The sequence below is a fragment of the Periplaneta americana genome, chromosome 6 (genome assembly GCF_040183065.1).
Source record: "Periplaneta americana isolate PAMFEO1 chromosome 6, P.americana_PAMFEO1_priV1, whole genome shotgun sequence".
NCBI classification, from domain to species: domain Eukaryota; kingdom Metazoa; phylum Arthropoda; class Insecta; order Blattodea; family Blattidae; genus Periplaneta; species Periplaneta americana.
In genome coordinates, this window is record NC_091122.1 from 161,022,474 (window position 1) to 161,039,256 (window position 16,783).

At 34.1% G+C, this 16,783-nt stretch overlaps 1 long non-coding RNA gene across 1 annotated transcript in view; it reads left to right on the plus strand.

The window, feature by feature from the left end:
- The window catches only part of LOC138702001 (uncharacterized), a 29,571-nt gene extending 13,960 nt beyond the window's left edge, over positions 1 to 15,611 (plus strand). Inside the window, exon 3 of the long non-coding RNA XR_011332764.1 lies at positions 12,429 to 15,611. This is a non-coding gene — a long non-coding RNA (uncharacterized lncRNA). The remainder of the gene's footprint in view (positions 1 to 12,428) is intronic.
- The last annotated feature ends 1,172 nt before the right edge of the window (positions 15,612 to 16,783 follow it).

Consider the following 16,783-nt stretch of genomic DNA (forward strand, 5'->3'; position numbering starts at 1 on the left):
TTATACAGGCCAGGTATCATTTATTAATAGCCCAAAGGTGATGGGCAATAATATTTTTACAAGGCAGGCATAACGAAGTTTGTTAACAAATGCCATTTCACATTTAAACTAATAAATTAAGTAAAAATTAAAATAAAAAATAATAATTTTACCGTACCGGGAGGCGAACTCAAAACCTCTCGCACGGATGTCAGACTTCTTACCACTGGGCCACACACTGCTCGTAAGGTTTACTACATTATAGACGGACGACTTTCAATGAAGAGACACCACAGCAATGCCTTGCACTGGGTTACGTTTACACGAGTGAACCGCACGATAGAACTTAGCATTTCTATCGACCAAGAGTCGGCCCATTCTTAAGTGTACATATACATTTTAGTTTCTCCTTATAGCGGCGACTTCCCAGTTAAAGATCAGTAACAAAGATCATCCACCGCCCCCCCCCACAAACAGAAATCGACAGAAGTAAGGTCTGATGACCTTCGTGGGCAATGCATGTGACCACAATGGCCGATACATTCTCAGATGAATGTGATATTTAGAAGATGTGACACCTGATAGCTAATACGTGAAGGGGCTCTGTGATGTTGGAAGATCATGTTCATCCTGGTAGCTAAGGGAACCTTCTGCAACAACGTTGGAAGCTCGTTTTGCAGAAAGACTGAGTAAGTGACTGCACCCCTGTGAAGCCCAAACTACGGAATATCTTATTCTCACCTGTGCAAAACTAATAGGGTCGTATTCATAGACAAGACTTTGGACCAAAGTTGACTTTGGAAAGTACAAAGTCACCATTTTCCTATTCACAGTCAACACTTTGATGAAAGTAAACTTCAATCGTGACTTTACTTCGAAGTCGCCGAAAATCTAGACTTTGACTTTGACTTTCGTTCGTGGACATAAGAAAATTGGCTGATATTTCGAAAAATGTTAAATTTTTCGAGAATATTGAGGACATCTAGGGGACTATTAAAGCTATTCGTGTTCCTTAGCGTATTATTAGATATAGATAATAAATTCAACTCAAGGTACAGATTTGATAAACAGACAGTACTAGATATCCTCGTCATGTTTCAACATTCATTGATCAATAATAATCAAAGAGGATTATCTGTTCCACCAATGATTGATTTTCTTATTTAATCGCGATTTTACGCTACAGGTAATTGATGGATTAATATTGATTTGAGTGTTTAATTCTATAGAGATATCTTATACAGTTGGATATGCAGTTAAATTTTAATCCTGCGGTCGTCATAATAATGTTTTCTGAACATTGATTTCAATTAATTTTTAAGTAGTCTGTTATTAGTGGCATCTTCTTATCTTCCATATTTTCACAATTAAATTATTTTATAATGAAATAATTCGAGGGCTTAATGTGAACCTAACGTAAGTACAATCGATGTTTTATTCACAACATAATTCTTAGCAGGCAATATTATTTCAGATGAACTATACCATCATGTTTTGTAGTTACGAATTTTATTTTATTATGTACGAGTACAGGACTGTTTGGAACTGAGTTACGATTTTTTGTGACCAAGTAGAAGAACGAATTACTATCTATTGGTTTAAAGATCTAAAATTGTCAATTTTTTTACTTACGTTAGTTTCACACTAATAATTTTATTATTCTTATGTAAAGCTGAAACAACGGCTAACAATCGCTTAACAAGTACCGATGTTCAATTGTTTAATTGATTTGTGACTCAAAAGTTGGCTTTGATTGAGGCAATGCCTACTCTATTTCAACTATCTATCGGCTGGTCACTTCAACCTTACTAATGCCGGACCAAAAGATAAATATATTAAATCAATATATCTGGCCTCAGTTGGTTTACCCCTTCCGATGTGCTCCTTTAAAAGATCTTAAAGTGAAATTTCTAACTGATATTGACAAATTGATTCGCAGTGCTGTTAAGGAAATAATTAACATTCCTACTGACACCCCGGATGCTATGTTGTATGCACCCAGAAGATTGCGAGGTTTAGGAGTATTTAAAGCCCATTGGGAAGTTTACCTTCAGCATTTACATATCTGTCAAAGTCTTTTACACGTTGACAACCCTCATGTAGCAGCCACTCGGAATCTCCCAAAAGAAACTGAACATTGCATCAAACAATTACCAATTACCTTGGATTGCTCTGAACGTATTTCTTCTCAAAAACTAAGAAAAGCTTTGCGTAAAGATTCTTTTCATCAATGAAGAAAATTGAAAAGTAGAGGTTTGGGAGTTGTTTTCTATTCTCACTGGAAGAAAGGTAATTCGTGGATCTCAACCAAAAAGGGACTTTCGAGCAGTCAGTGGACGCAAGCCATTAAGATGAACTGTAATACAATACCTATACGTACTCTCCCTGGTAGAACTCTTGACTCAACCCGTTGCAGAAGATGCGACGGCAAGAAACGCTTCCTCACGTCTTGGGTTTCTGCCATCATGGAGAATTGCTCCGAATCAACAGACATAATACGGTTCGTTCTCTCATCGCATCTTCAACCCGTCAGAATGCTTCCTATGAGCTTCATTAGGAGGTTGGTTGCGTCTCTTCTGATGGATCTACTAGACGTGCTGATATCATCATAATTGATCGGCAGAAGGATAAGGGTGTCATTCTTGACCCCACAATCCGTTTCGAGATGCACGAGCAACAGCCACAAGAGGTGTGTCGTGAAAAACAAGTCATATATGAGCCTTGTTGTCAGCATCTCGGAGCACAATACCACATCACACATTGGACAGTTTTTGGGCTCATGTTCGGTACCCGTGGCACGATTCCACGAGAAACTTTAAATCAACTTAAACAATTTAAAATTTCTGATGCAACGATTGATGCCATAGGATCTCATGTGTTAAAATCATCCTTAGCTATAATTAGTAATCATTTGTACCCAACAAACTTTTATTGTAAATGATTTCCTATGTTTTCATATCATTTATCCTAATGTTTTCTTTTTCCTTTCAACTTGTCATACAATTGGTTTTCATGATTATTCTTTATGAATTGATTAGTAGGCCGATCTGTTCGAACTCTTATTTAGGGCGGCTTTTTTTTTTTTTTTTATAAAAATTATATATTCGTTTAGAAGGCAGTGATTGTGATTGCCAACATTAGAACAAGACCGTCAAATATCGACTTACCGAAGTTAAAGTCAAAGTCTCAGAAGTATTGTCTATGAATAGGACTTTTAACAAAGTTGACCTTTACTACGAAAGTCGATTTTGGGAAGTCTTCATCCAAAGTCTCGTTTATGAATACGGCCCTAAAACAACAGAGGGATAGAATGATCGACGCAATTAAAGTGTAGAGTGGAAATTGGCCTGTGCCTCAGTGTGTCTAGTGACAACATTTTAAGAGAATTAGTGTTTTTATTGTATATACTTCGACAAATTGTAAATATTTATCGAAGCGTAAATAGTCGCACATTTAAATTCATATTAATTTACTGAAATAGCAAGAACATAACTAAAAACCCTGAGGACCACAAAGTAGGGGAGACTAAATATTATATTTGTGCTCGAAAAGGAAGTGGAAGAATAAGCAACTAACCAAGCACATGTTGTCTGTTTTGACTCTGAAAACTGTAGTTTTGTTGTTCCACTTCGCAAGAATACTGGTGGGTGAAATTAATAATATTGAAAATACTCATAATTTTATTTGATTCTGTAGGGTTTAAAATTTAAATTGAAATATTAACAAAGTATTTTGTAAATGTTATAATTAGTAACCAAGACCAAGTACGGAGGCTTGACTCACATGTCATAGGGAGATTGGACCCACATTTTGACATTTTAAGGAAAAATAGATATAAAACAACTCACCAAAAGAAATGTAAAATTTAAGTTAATTAACCTGTACCGATAAATATAACAGAACCACTGTTTCTGAAATATATACTTTTTTCTCTCTTCAACCAATTAATAAATTTTTCGTGCTATGTGGATAATTTCCTAGGGAAAAAATATCTGTAGTAATTGCACGACTGCTGTATCATCTATATAACTTATATAATTTGAACTGGTAATGGAAATTACGGGAAAACGGCTGAACGGAATTTAATAGATGACTCCTCATTTTGAAGCTTGGAACCCAAAGTTTTTCAGAAAAATAGCAGTTTTCAGTGAAATATCAATTTTCTTGCATCATTTTCCTATTTTCCAAAATCCATCTGTCGTCAGTTTTCAGAAATATGGCTTTTCAGAATAAAACAAAACACAAACACATTACAATAAACAATAGGATATTACACGAAGGCCATGACCTGCAGGATTGCTGACACATTTAGAGCTCAAATTCAATTGGTTTATAAAAACTTCAAAACTTACTAAAAATAATTCACAGGTCTGATTCTGCGGTGTGTAATTTTTTGAGTACAGCTGTGAATTGGTTATTAAATTCTACAAAATTTGAGGTGGTTTGATGACATTATTACCATTATGATGAAATATTATTATAGTTAATATCATGATATGACTATTTTTCATTAATTATATATATTAATGCTATATTGATGATATCAAAGTGAAACGTTTTGGGGTTATGTAAGTATATGTAGAGAATTCTTAAATTAGATCTTCATTTCTATAATTTAGATTAGATTAGATTAGATTAGATTAGATTTATTTATTTAACCTGGTAGAGATAAGGCCGTCAGGCCTTCTCTGCCCCTCTACCAGGGGATTACAACTATAACATGAACAATAAGATTACAAGTAATATTAAATTTACAATTACAATTACAATAAAAATTAAAGTACGACAAGAATACCTGATTAATGAAAGCTAGACATTTTATCATAGAAGTTAAGAACAAAGAATATTTTTGTATTTACTAAATTACAAATTAAACCTACAATAACAAAATTCTATAGTGATGAAATTACCGGATATTGAGATATTTTGTGGTAGATTAAAATAACTATTTACAAGAAACCATGTCTGAACGAGTCTCAATTACTGACCAAGTGCCTAGTAAGTTTCCGTTTGAATTGAATTTTATTTCGACAGTCCCTGATGCTAGCAGGTAACGAATTCCAGAGTCTTGGCAGGGCTATTGTGAAAGAGGATGAGTATGAGGAGGTGCGATGGGATGGTATTGTTAGTATTGTTTCATGGCGAGAGCGTGTGTTCAGATTGTGGTGGGAAGAAAGGTAAGTGAAGCGAGACGACAGGTACGAAGGAATAGAAGAGTTCAAGATTTCGAAGAGAAAGAGAAGTGAATGTAAATTTCTTTTCTTATCTAGTTTAAGCCAACCTATTGCTTCCAGGGATGGGGTAATATGATCATATTTACGAACATTGCTTACAAAACGTACACACAAATTATGAGCACGTTGAAGTTTCATTTTGTTGTCGCTGGAAAGGTCAGTCAGTAAAATGTCAGCATAGTCAAAATAGGGAAATACAAGGGTCTGCACAAGGGACTTTTTTAAGCAAGAGGGAAGATGAACATTTATCCTTTTTAGCACATGAATAATAGAATATACTTTTCTGCAGGTTTCTGTGATTTGCATGTCCCAGTTGAGATTATTATCCATGTGAATGCCAAGATTTTTTACCGAAGAACTGAAAGGGATATGCACTGTACTTACTTTAACGGGGGAAATGTCGAGGTGCTTTACAGCGTCGGTTTGCCGTTTGTGTCCTAATATGATTGCTTGTGTCTTTCCAGGATTGATATTAAGATGGAATTTCTTTGTCCATGTCACAATCGAGTCAATGTCTTTGTTCAATTTATCTATAGCGTCATTTATTCGATCTAAGCGGGAAGAGATGTAGCATTGAAGGTCGTCAGCATACAAGTGATAGTTACAATGCCTTACATGAGATGTAATATCACTGACATATATTGTGAACAACAATGGTCCGAGTACCGAACCCTGTGGTATACCTGATGTTATGTTAAGCCAGGAAGAGCTTCGATTCCCGGATACAACACATTGTTGTCTTTCCCGTAAGTAGGATTCGAACCAACTCACAGCAGTCTCTGACAAATGCAGATTTCTCAATTTATGGGTGAACAGGTCGAAATTTACAGAGTTGAAAGCTTTGCTAAGGTCAAGAAGTGTTAGTATTGTTACTTTATTAGAGTCGATTGCTTCACGAATGTCTTCTGTCACTTTAAGTAGAGCAGTGCTTGTGTTGTGTCCAGCTCTGAAACCTGACTGATACTTGTCGAATAGTTTGTGTTCGTTCATGTAGTTAGTAATTTGTCTGTGTACGATTCTTTCCAGTGCTTTTGATATGGCTGGCAGGATACTGATTGGTCTATAGTCGTTCGGGTCGGTGGGAACTTTGACTTTTGGAAGAGGAAGAACGAAAGCTTGCTTCCATGTTTTAGGGAAAGTTGAAGTGATTAAGGAACTATTGAATATGTGTGCAATTGTAGGTATGACTATGTCTTGTATTTTCTGTATAAATTTTTCATATGCTTAATGGCGGCGGTGCGGTGTAGATTTTTATATGCGTCATTCTCTTCAGTATTGGCTCGAGAGAGCGGAAAAATTACAGTTCCTAAGGAAATACCAAACGGTATTAATTATTGATAAAATAAGAAGCCTATAAAATTATGTAGTCTCCCGATCATTTCAGCAAGATCTCTTAGCAGGATAAAATGATTTTACCCTCTACATTTCAAGCTCTACGTGCAATAGCTATACCAAGATGCTATGTCTATTTTTCGAAAGCATAGCAAATCTTTTTTTTTTTTTTTTAACTTTCACCTACAATCAACAACAATGACCTGAAATAGCTATCGCTTTACTCCCACATGAAAAACCCAGTGATCGTCCTGACAATGTTACTTGCGTTTTCGCGCTGAATCTCAAAAACTGAAGGTGGATAGGTTCAATAAAAAGTATTTGGAATAAAAAAAACATTCAGAGGGAGTATGTTTCATTATTACAGAAGAAAATAACTTTCAAAATGTCTGGTATTCTTCATTCAAAATACTGTAAGTCTGAAACATTTTTATTTGAACGTCTAATGAACTTAGTTTGCAGCATTTGCTGCACAAGCCACTAGTGTTCATAATTTTACTTACTTAAATGATGATAATTATTATAAAACTCAGCATTAGACATTATTGTGTTTCATTGTAATGATGTTGAAAAACAAACTGCTATGTATTGCTAAATGCCATTGCCAATTACTCAGAACGAAAATACGAAACAACAATACTTAACCTCAAAATAAGATAAGCTGAAATGCTACATTAACAAATATTTATTTATTACTTGAAGTTACAGTTTTTGAAAACGCAATTTTCAAAGTTAAATTTTGTTAGCATTTCCCGATTTTCTGTGATTGACATTGAGGTATTGTACGATGCGTGTTATCAGATAAGACTCTTTCTTACAAAGCGTCTTATCAAGAAACACAACTGTGATTGGTTGATTTTAAGGCGGTTCTGAACCGCTATTGGCCAATGTCGCAAATTCATCATATAAGTTGAATATACTTTTTACTATATCATGGAATGATACGGTCAAAAATTGTTCGATATAAATTTAGTCCTTTTCCACCAGTGTAATTCGAAGGATTAGGTATATTGTCGATTCCAGACACGTTTAACTACCTCAGACAAGCGGGATGCTACTTGCGCGTGTTAATTTCGAACGGCGTCTTAAGCAATAAGCAAAACCTGTTTCTAGAAGTACTCGTATAACCGCTCCGTTATGATCCATGACAAAGCAGAGATACAGTATAGCTGATGCAGTTTTAGTTGAATGTAAAATACCGATACGCAAATGTATGAAAATGAATTTGTAAATTTATGAGGTTTGTAATCACACTAAACCTGTTTGTAACAGTATTTGCAGGTTATCTATCCACGTTTCACACTAACTGGTTCCAGGCTGGTGTAACTATTTTCCTCTATAATAGATACTGGTAGAAAAATATAAAGTAGATATGATAATTGAGACTGTAATTTGCGTCGTAATATTTCAGAGACTAAAGGAGTGAATGTGGAAATATATGTCGCGAACAAGTTACAGTTGAACTTCGATATCTTCATCGAAGGGAAATAGGAATGATGTCGCAAGAATGAATAATACTTCCTTTATGTGTCCTTTATGTAATTTTACTTGTGGATCAACAGAAGAATTACGTAATCATTTGCATACAGTACATTCCATTACAGTTGATAGAGAGACTGTAGAATTTCAAAATAGGGACCAGTATGATAAATGGAAGTGTAATATTGAAAAGGAGTCATTTTCCAAATATACTATTGTTAAAAGTTATTCAAATTTGAAAGGGTATACCCATGAATATACTTTTTACTTTCATGAAGAGCTGAGTTAGAGGACAATCCATGAGTTTTCCGCTCATGAAATGTAGCATGATATTTTTGAATAAACATTTTGTCACAATAAGAACATTTAGGCCCGGTTGCAGAAACACCAATCAAAATATGATTGGCAATCAAGGACGGTTTGATTGGCCATCAGTTCTATTTCTGTTGCAGAAAGAACAATCAGTGTTTGATCGGAGATCAGTCTTCCATCAGATTTGATCAACAGATTTTTGCTGGTTAAATCACTGATCATCGATTAAGTAGGCTATTTATGTTGTTCTGTTTATAATGCAGTTACTGTAATGTATATAGTAAATAGTTATAGCATAACAATATTGTTTTCGACATAATGGATTCTTCTGATGAAGAAATTTTGGAATGAAAAAAATATTATTAAGAAGAAGGCGTTTCCGTGATAGACATGAATTGTTTTTATGTATAATGACAGAAAATTTGAGCAAAGATTTAGGAAGGATTCGTGTGTTTTGTTACTTTCAAAAACTGAAACAAATATATGCAGACAGACAAATCGAAACCTTCCACTTTCTTCTATGAACCAAGTTCTAATAATGCTGAGATTTTATGTTGTTGGAATTTTTCAGGCGGTCTTGGGTTATCTTGTTAGGGTCCACAAATCAACTATTTGCCGAGTAGTTAGGAATGTTACGTATGAAATTGCTTTGTTATGGCAGGGTCTCATAAATCCCCAAACCTCAAACAGGGAATGATTTGAAATCCAGAGAGAATATTCAGTCATGTCAGGATTTCCAAGAGTAGCCTAATATTGGTTGTATAGACTGTTCACATCCCCATCCAATCACCTGGTCGAAATGATGCCGAACTTTATCGAAATGGAAAAGGTTTATTTTCTGTGAATATACAGGCAATATGTAGTCTACACCATCATTGAAATTCGGGAATGTTGTAGCCCGTTGGCAGGGTTCTACACATGACAACACAATATTTTTAATGAGTAGGTTACGAGCTCCATTTGTAAACAGAGAGATGGGAAATGGAATTATTTTGGGTTATGGAGGCTATGTATATTCCAATTTCTTGTCGACTCCCCTAGCAAATCCCACAACAGAAGCCCCCTCACGTTTTTTTTTTTTTTTGTTGGCTTCATTTTTTTTTTTTCCACTATATTGTAGTCTATATACAAATAGAATCCACCCGTTTCCTTTCTACAAAAAGCAACAAAACATTTACTTGAACATTCACTTGTTTTCCTAGTCACCGCCCACTTGATGCATTCGTTTCGCGACTTTTAAATAACATCAAATTGGCGGTGGTTGCTAAATAGCAATGTTGTCAAATGTATTTCTTTCTCAAATCAGCAATTAGTAAATTGAGACAACTTGATTGGAGATTCACGTTTGTGCAACGCAATGAACAATCAAATAAATCAGACATCAACTAATTGGCAATCAGAGACTGATTTGATTTGTGTTTCTGCAACCGGGCCTTAAACTTGTATTTACTCAAGTCAGTTTGTCTCAGTTTAGGAGCAATTTCGTCTACTGTCCCAGGATGAGATCTATTTACATGCTACCTAAGGTTATTACAATAATCATACTCTCTGTCGCACAGCTTGCAAACAAATTTTTTCCCCATTATTTAACTGTTAACACCTCATTTTAACACGAATACAATAACTTTTAACTTGAACAAAAACACAGTCACTATTTTCGGCTTTAGTGTTACCGCCATCTAGCGCCAAAAGATTCTATTAATACGAAAACTGTAACACCACTGCCACCTGGTGAGTGAAATTCTAACTACTTACTCAAGTGGAAGCTTTTGATGGTTGGGCTCTAGACGCAAGTAAGAAAGTGTACTATGAAAATAAGAAACATAGACAACTCTAATGTAATTCTTCGGAACATACATTTTCAAATTTCGCAGAAGAAATATTACTTTGACAATTTTTTACAAACAGAATCAACATGGTCTGCCTAAGTAAATGTGCTGTCCACTGTATTTTTTTTTAAATATATTAGGTTATTTTACGACGCTTTATCAACAGCTTTGGTTATTTAGCGTCTGAATGAGATGAAGGTGATAATGCCGGTGAAATGAGTCCGGGGTCCAACACCGTAAGTTACTCAGCATCCACAGTAATACCAAGAAGTGTAAAGTTATTATTTTCCATGACTGTACTACTAAATAACAAAGATGCAGTTTTACTTTCATTTAAAAGAAACTTATTAGAACTAAACCAGTTCTTGGCTTTATTAAAAACGGAATTGGTAAGAGTTTTCAATTCATTAATATCACTATCACTTGTCAAGAAATTGGCGTCATCATATATATTCAAAATTCAAATTCAAATTTTTTACAATCTACATTTGAAATGAATACATATGAATAGATACCCGAAATGAGCATATGCTCGTGCTCGGATACAGTCCAGTAGTCTACATAAATTTTACAGAGATCAAACAATAATGCTGATGGTAGAAATAATAATAATAATAATAATAATAATAATAATAATAATATAGAATAATCGTGACGGAGATGATACAAAGATAGTAATACAAAATAATTCATTAATAATAATAATAATAATATTATTATTATTATTAGCGATAAAACAAAAATATTTACAATAATAAAATAAATACTAAGATGGATAAAATAAAATACAAAACCACTAGTGAGAGTTAACACAACTTAAATAAGCATTTATAATAACCGGAAAAAAATGACGAACTCGAAAATCAACAGAAAAGTTCGTTGTATCGTAGACGACAGCAACCGCCGTATTGATATTGTGTTATGCATTAATGGTAGTAGGGGGCAGCCGAAAGTCTACGTAACTGCCGTTCTCTTCGAATCTTCTCGTACAATCATGGGAAGTTAATGCTGCAAAAACAAAATATCTACGAGTCAAACTGTTCATTATTACCAGGATAAATACAAATAATACTGAAATATATTAATCAAGTTTCAGTTATAGATCTCCCCTTTTGTGTAGGAAGTATCATATCAAAATATTTTATGAATGGCGGGGAAAATATAAATTTCAAGAACTCTCTAGTGACAAGAGATAGTGACAAGTACAATCAAGTGTATGTGTGGCGATGCTAAGAAATCATTTTTTGGAGATATACACTGTTATTAATTAAGAAAATGATCTATTTATATTTATTACAATGTTTTATGCTCGACCATGCCGAAATGTAGTAATTATACACCTGATAGCAGACCTTTAATGCATGTCATTATAGTACACCTACTCATTAAAGGTCAGGTCTTTCAGCCAATGACGACTCAGGTTACAACTGTTCAGCCAATGACAGGTCAGCTTTCTACCGTTATAAGATCGCAAGTATCGATTATTCTCGGATATGCAATCTAAAGAGAATTAGCGAAAAGTCACGGAGGCTGGAAATCCAATATTGTCGCAGAAGGTTATGTTCTGTTACTATAATAATTAGCGTTAATTGTAAATAATATTCAAATAAATTCAATTTGTCATCTCGTTTTTCAATGTCGAATTCAATAATCAAGGTTATAATATTATAATATTATCAAGTTTAACAGGATTACATTAAGGTCAATGACATTATTGTTCCTTGGAAAAAATCAATACTTTCGCGTCTGCGCACATTTCACAATTCACGACCTAGAACAAGGTCACTTCCGATCTTGTCACATACAAATAAAATGTATACATCTGAATACCGGTAATTTCAAGTTAGAAATATGGTCGAGCATAAAAATTCGTATGAAACTCGCCTATAATGGTAATTAAGAAGCTCGTATGAAAATTATGAAACTCGCTTGCGCTCGTTTCATAAATATCCATATTCGATTCTTAATTACTATCATTATAGGCTCGTTGCATAATGTACTATTATCTTATAGGTTACATGCATCAGATAAATACAATAAATATTAGTACCATATAATGCTAGTAACACTTAAAAAAATAATAAAATTTATCAAATATCATACAAACATTTTCACTTTATTTTTAAACTTAAGAATGTGTAAATTGCTTAGGTTCATAGGATACATTCGAATACTTCCGTGCACCTTACATTGTGCAATGAGGTACTTTATCAAGTTTCAGGTTATGTTAATTGTTGTATGAATAATTAATTTTATATTTTAGAGAATATAACGTATCTCAAGTGACTGAAATGCCAGACGGCAAACGAAGCTCTTCACGTTCGCAAACTCCGAGAGCTCAGGCTTGTTTTCTTCTACGGATCTCAAAGCAGGGGAAGAACAAAACACTACCAGCGATGATTAGGTCAGTGGGTGCTGTGCTATTGGTGCTACAATTGCTGATATGTGTAAACGAAGTCAAATGCGATTGTGTTTGTCGTGGAGGAGCATGCTTCAAGCAGTGCCAGTCATCTTTTGCATTTTGCAATGTGCGTAAGATATGTTATTCTGATAGTGATTGTGAGGGAAATGCCAGATGCTGTTCACCTTGCTTTAACCTCCTTATGCTCCACGAACTTTCGAAATCAGGCTAGCAATAATTTTATTTTTAATCAGAAAATATATATGAGAGTAGATTTTTTATTCATGTCATCTAAAACACTCTAAAACTACAGAAATGTGAAATTGTTACAAATTTACGTCTTGTTGACACTTAAAAATTTGTAATGAAATACGAATATCCTTTACAGTTTATATTAAAACTGTCCAATATGTTTCTTTCGAATTTTACCTGGTGAAATATTTCTAAATATCTTCGCAAATTTATTTAAATATTTCTAATATTTCCATTTGTTATGAAATTTATTGTATATTAATATCTGTTTCAGGACTGCTGTGCTCATTTATTTATTTAAATTTAAATCAGAAATTAACATTACAAATTACATATTCTTATTTAAAAGACACCGTTTGCATGCAAAAAAAGCAAATGTTCATGCTTGGTGTAGTTCCATTTACGCAATACAGGGTGTTTAAAAAAGAACTGTATTAATATAGAAGCTTATAGAAATATATTGACATATCTTACAGAAATGGATAAGGTGTCATTTTAAAGGACAATATATCAAGTTTCTACCAAGTAGTTATTTTGGTTCGATGTGTCTGCCGTTTGTGATATGCCAGATATCCAATCTATAGTCAATTTATTGCCACAAACGAGCAACTGCGGCATTAGTTCAAATTCTCAGCTCAGGGAGATGGGCAGGCAGTCTAAAGAAGAACGAACACTCGAACTTTGACAAACCCCCACAGGAAATAATCGAGGGGTCAGATCTGGTGAGCGAGGTGGCCATCCAGTTGCCCTGCACGACCAATCCAACGACCAGGAATAAACTCCGATTAAGTAGCTCACGAACCTCGAAGCGGTAGTGAGGTGATTCACCATCTTGTTGGTAGTGAATGCGTCCATCTTGGTCATTTTCGTCAATCTGCGAAATGAAGAAATTTTCGAGCATATCTTGATATGGAATACAGTCTATGAGAAATTTTATACTACGGCACTACACGAGGCAAACTTGAAGTATTGTCCTTTAAAATGACACCTGAACCGAGTGAGATATGTGGATAAGTTTCTAGTCGTAAAGTCTGTATACAGCGTGTTTACAAAAGAATACCCCCAACTTTGAGAGGCTACAACTTGGGTTCACCATTCCCTTCAATAATATCTTTGTAAAGTTTAATCTGATTACTATAGCTTCAGAAAATTTTGATTTTCACTTCACAAATAGTCTTTTCGGTGTGACCGCCACGAGAAACCCGAACAATACCAACTCGATAATCAAACTCATCCCACATCTGCTGGAAAATGAAGTCCCCAGCTTCTTCTTCTTCTAGCTGAGGAAACAACTTGTGTTGCAGCATTTCAGGTAAGGATTTTCATTAACTGTGGGCGCTTGAAAAAAAATGGGCCAAAAACTTTTTCTTTGGATACGACACAAATCATATTAACTTTGGGAGGATTCGCGCTCATGTTCGACCTTTTCATGAGGATTCTCTAATCCCCAAACTCGTACCTTGTGACGGTTAGCTTTTCGGTTGGTATGAAATGTCGCTTCATCGCTAAACACAAACTTAGATGTGAAGGAATCGTCTTCCGCGATCTGATGGAGAACAAACTTACAAAAAATCACTTCTCTGTTCTTTATTCCAGTGGTGCTCTGAGTTATGTTGCCGGAATATAGCCTTTCAAAGTTGGGGTATTCTTTTGTAATCAAAGTGTACAATACTAGAAGTTAAGTAATATAATTCAAGTTTTAAATAAAAGCTGAAAAAATTCAAGAAAAAATATCTCTATAAAAGAGTTAAATGATGGGCAGTTTCAATTTAAATGAACACAATATTTATTTCGCTTACTGAAAATGTTATTGTTAAGGTTACTTAATCCTGGATTTATTTTTATAAACTGTTGTATAATCTTGGTCCACAATGAATTTTCACAGATTTTGTGTTGTATTTTAGTATTTCGCTTAGTGTTATGAAATGTTGTTTCTATATCACCTTTTTAGAAGCAGCACTTTTTATGAAAAGTTCAACAAATTTAAATTGTAAATCTATTTTAAAAAATCCCAAAAGAGAAATCAAATGTGTTGGGTAATCAACAGATTTTGACAAACAAATTTTAATTATCCTTTTCTGAAGCGAAGAGAACGGAATGAGATGCAATTCAGCACTTCCTCCTCAACCAATTATATCACATCTAAATCTGTAGACATTATAGACTCAACTATATATTTATGGGTTTTGTTTTTTTTATTTCTTCTTTAGTTATTTTGTACAGTGTTATTTCTTTTGAACTGGGTTTATTATTTTTTCTTTGTTGCACTAGTTTGGGTGTATATACTGTTACTACGAGTAAATACAATTTACTTAAAATATGAATGTGTAAATAATTTCGAGTAATGACAAATTTATATGTAGTTTTACCAAGCCTGTTACATAAGAAAGCTGTATGTTGATTAGTGGTAATACCTAAATAATGATTTAACTTAACTTACAATATAGAACATGAACAATAACAGTTACCAGTAATTTATTTCCGTTTTAAATTTAAATTTAAATTTAATATCTGCATACTGTATCTTAAAATATGATAAAAGGAAGCAAATTCATATGTGTTAATAAACTTTAAATATAATCATACTATACAGAATCATAGTATATGTAAATTGAAATTTGAGTATATTTTGTTTTTCTTTTCAAGTCTGTTGGTATGAGAAATTAGTTGTAGATATGTGTAGATTTATTCAGTAGTCATGAAAGTTTATTTGATTTTCTCAGAAACTTCTGTTTCACTTGTTTCACTATTGTTGCTATGGTAAATGAAATAAATAAACATATATTCAAGCAATTTTTGAGCGAGTTATTTTTTTTAATAATGGTCTTACCTCTAAAAATGTGAATTGGCCTTATTAGTATTAATGTATGGGTAATGGGGATTGTTCCAGCGTACTGAGGGGAATCAGGATTATAAACGAATTGAAATATGGAGCCTACAATTTGTCATGTTTTTCGGAGATCGTGAAAAATTGAAGAGATCGGTTACGTGACCGATAAGAAAAATTGTGGTAGCCCAAATTTCGGAGTCAATGCTCTACCAAATGAACCACTCTGCCATTAATACTGAAGAATCCTGAGGATCCTACGTCTAAATCACAGGACAAAACAAAGAGGCATTATGTTCAACATTGAAGTCGTAAATTACATAGATCTTAACATTTCAGTGCTCGGTGGGCTAATATTGTATCCCACCTTTCTTTGTAGTGCTATGACGTCTTCGCGAATCAAGCGGCGACATTTTCCTTTTGTATAGTATCTTTCCTGCACACTTGTAACAATGCATCAGAGCTGTTATAATTTATGACTTGATCAGATGTTCAGACTGAGAGTGATTATTATTCCTTGGGCCACGCGAGTAAACCCGTAACTTTATTTTCGAAGCAACTTCTCATAAATTTAATGCTTTATCGAATCAAGCGGCGACATTTTCCTTTTGTATAGTATCTTTCCTGCACACTTGTAACAATGCATCAGTGCTATTGTTGTTTATGATTTGACCAGATGTTCGAGTGAGAGTGATTGTTATTCTTTGGGACACGCGAGCAAACCCTTAACTTTATATTTTCGAAGTACCTTCTCATAAATTTCAGGTTTTAATTTTTTGAACATTGCATGCGTCATTGAAATAAGTTAATTGAAAGACAAATTCAGCAATGGTTGGTTTAATATAATGGAATAAATTATAGGAGTTGAAAACAAAGGCCAGAATTCAGTGGCGGCTCCTGCATATTTCTTAAGAGGAGGAAAGAAGTTAACAGCGCAAAATGACACCTTCAGAGAAACATGCTACAAATTAGCCTACATGCATACATGTAAGACCAGTTAGTGTTAGGGTTGGTCTTCCCTTTTGTATAGCAATAATCTGTTTTTGTAAACTGAGTTTGCTAAATTGTCCAAAATATAATATGTTTTCACTTCCATTCATTGTTGAATAATTGCACAAATTAACAATTACAAGTAAAT